Here is a 3,628-nt window from a genome sequence, read left to right as displayed (position 1 = left end):
CACAGAGGTGGCAGCAATGTACTCAGGCATAGCAACGATTGTGAAGTTAGCACAGGACTGGCAGTATTTTATTCTATTGTGCATAGGGTCATGATGAGTCGGTACCAACTCGATGGCCCCTAACAACAACATTATAAAAAATATTTTTAAGCATGAAAACATGTTCACATTATTAGACAAAAGATGCAGATTTTGAAATATCAACAGTATTGATTCCTGAATAGGCATTGTAGGGTGTTCTGCCTCCACTGCCTCAAAGCTCTCTCCATGCACACGGCACTTTGCTGCACCCAGCAGCACACCCCCACCCACTCAAAGGATGTGCTCTGGACTGCCGTATGACACTATGAGTCACACTGCACAGCACTTAACAACAACAACAGTGATATGGCTAGGTTTCAGTCTTATCTTTGCTCTCTCACTAAAAAGTTTGTTTTCTATTTTTCCTGTTCTTTGTTCCTTTTTCCCTTCTTTCTCCAAAGTCATTACCAAAAGAAATCCTGATATACTACAGTGGAGGAATTCTAGATTTTTTTCCCCCCTATATGTTGTTTTTTCTTCTGTATGCTATTTACAAACATGTAAATGCACCTATCGAGAGAATGCATTTGACTTCAGGGGAAAAAAGCATGCATTCCTTACATATTCTCCCCTCATCCCTTCCTTGAATACATCTGTGCCTAACCCTGGAATGAGCCTTCAGAGAGCAAGAGCTCTGCCCATGAGGTGCTTTAGTTCTAGCAGAGGAGAGAGGACATTGTTAACAAGTTGGCCTCCTGAGTTTCTACTTGCCAGGAATAAACAAATACGTGGGGGGTTGCCAGGAGTTGAAAGTGACTCCAGGGCATCTAACACCACCCCCAGCACCACTCACTTATTCATCAGGGAGAAATCAAAACCACCATCAGTCAACACCTAGTCAGAAAATACGACTGCTAACCAAGAGGTTGGCAGTTCAAACCCATCAGCCGCTCCACAGGAGCATAGGAGAACAATGTGACTGTCTGTTCCCATAAAGATTTACAGCCTTGGAAACCCTATGGAGCAGTTCTACTTTGTTTTAAAGGGTTACTTTCCTATTCTATCCTATAGGGTCTCTATGAGTCGGAATCAGTACAACACTTATCGGGTTTCCAGGAGTCCTGATGTGGTGCTGTAGGATAAGCACTGGACCACAAGGCTGGTTTAAACCTCAAGGTCAGTTTAAAACCAGCTGCTCTTCAGAAATCCTATTCATGGTCATTTTGAGTTGCAACTGGTGGCACTTACCAATAACCCCAACAACATGGGGTTTCCAAGCCTACAACCTTTACAAAAGCAGACTGTCACATCTTTCTCCTGCGGAACAGCCAGTGCACTATCAAGTATCAGTAGCCCCAAACTACAAACGAAGAAAACAGATATAGAGAGTTTATGGGGCTGAGTCCAGCCCACCAAAGTACAGTGGAATACTCATCACTTTTTATCCTCTCCTTTAAATGACCTTGCTCATTCTCCTGGTCTTAAATGCCATCTATTTAAGCTCGATACACACGAATGTAGATTTTCTACATTCAAACTGAATGTAGAAAAATTTTATTAAAAGATAATGGAATTTTTCCCTGAACTTTCTGGAGCCACCTCATACATGTTTGGTTTCCTGGTGTAGCACTGTAGGATAAGCAGTAGATTGGCAACTGCAAAGTTGGGGCTCAAACCCACCAGCCGCTCGTTGAGTCAGTTCCAACTCATAGTGACACTGATTAGGGTTTCCTATGAGTCTGAACTGCTCGACAGCACTTAGCAACAACATGTCTCATTACCCACGGCACAAAAATTTTAGCTATAACACCATATATCACATTCAACAAAACCAGCACCAAAAATACCAGGGCCTATGATAAGAATTAAGGAGCTCTGGTAGCGTAGTGGTTATGAATCGGGCTGTGAACCGCAAGGTCAGCTGTTCCACGGGAGAAAGATGAGGCTTTCTACTCCCATACAGATTTACAGCCTCGGAAACCCTGTACAGAGCCGCTATGAGTCGGAAGCAACTCCATGGCATATAACTGACTCCATGGCACATAGCCATAGAAAGAATTAAGTTCTGGTGAGGATATCCTGTAGGATAAGTACTTGGCTGTTAACCATACAGTCAGCAGTTCAAACCCACCAGTCACTCCTCAGAAACTCTATAAACAGGGCCACTATGAGTCAAAACCAACTCAATGGCACTTAACAACAACAACATGGAAAGAACAAGGCTGGGGAAGGCCACTCAAAGCCTAAGGAACTCAGCAATTAAAATTGTAACCAAAATAGTTAACAATCTGTGGTAAAGTGGATTTGCTTAGTACAGCTCTTCTATCCAAGTAATTCCCAACAAATGATTGGGTTTGTTGTTGTTGTTAAGTGCCGTTAAGTCTGTTCCGTCCCATAGCGACCCTGTATAGGGTTTCCAAGGAGCAGCAGGTAAGCTTGAACCGCTGACCTTGCAGTTCAAACAGCTCTGATGTCTGACGCATTAACCCATAGGGTAGGGCCATGCAAACAGGGTATATGGAACACTAACTCAGAAAATGGTCAGTTTTGCCATCTTGCTGGGTTTAAAAGGAGTCATGCAAGAGGCAGGAACAACCCCAACAACATAAAGAGAGAAAAGCCATGAGCAGAACATGGCGCCTTTGGATCTTGAAATCCCCGTGCAGAGAGAAGCTGGGACAGAGATGGCTACAGAGGCAACTTCATGGAAAGACAGAGCAGCAGGTTTCCCGACCTAAATAAAGCTTAGTGCCTTTGGGCAGAAGGCTGGCTTGCCTAAATGAGAGCCCTTTGGGCATTTATCAGCAGTAATAAAGGAGCTTCTAACCGCTAGGTCACACCTAGCAGTAATAAAGGAGCTCTGGTAGCATAGTGGTTACAAATTAAACCGCAAGGTCAGCTGTTAGAAACTACCAGCTGTTCCGCGGTAGAAAGATGAGGCTTCTGCTCCCATAAAGATTTACAGCCTTGGAAATCCTGTACAGGGTCGCTGTGAGTCATAACCGACTCCATGGCACTTAACAACAACCTCTAGGTAAGTATGAACCCTAATGTTGTTAGTTCAAACTCACCTGGTGCTCCTCAGAAACCTTATACAGGGTGGCTATGAGTCAGAGCCAATTCAATGGCATTTAATACCAAGGACGCTTACCAGAGTAGGGCAGAGGTCAAGGATGAAAGCAAAATACGCATGCAGTACTGGAAGAGGCATTCCTGACCTGAGAACTAGTGCATCTTGAGTTGTTTCTGACGCTGAATTATACCCTGTTCACTCCTCTAACCCCATAATCACAAGCCTTGCCTGTGAGTTCTGTATGGCCATTGCTACAGATTATCGAACCCAGAATAGAAGTAAGAGTGTTGTGGGAGGGATGGTTGGTGTCAAAAGAGGATAAATAAAGTTGGAGGGTAGAGGTATGTCTGATTTCTGCCTCATAGGAATCAGTTTTGGACTAAAGTGGAGCTTGATTCTCCTTTCCCTTTGTGAAGCCAGAGGATGTCAGCTATGGCTTCCAGGCACATGGAACATTCTCCAGAATAGACCATGTTTTAGGCCACAAAACAAGTCTCCATAAATTTACAAATATCAAAATACTACAAAGCATCT

The sequence above is a fragment of the Chrysochloris asiatica genome, unplaced genomic scaffold, assembly GCF_000296735.1.
Source record: "Chrysochloris asiatica unplaced genomic scaffold, ChrAsi1.0 scaffold00124, whole genome shotgun sequence".
NCBI lineage: Eukaryota > Metazoa > Chordata > Mammalia > Afrosoricida > Chrysochloridae > Chrysochloris > Chrysochloris asiatica.
The sequence above is the reverse complement of the archived record's forward strand: the minus strand, read 5'-3'. Positions refer to the sequence as shown.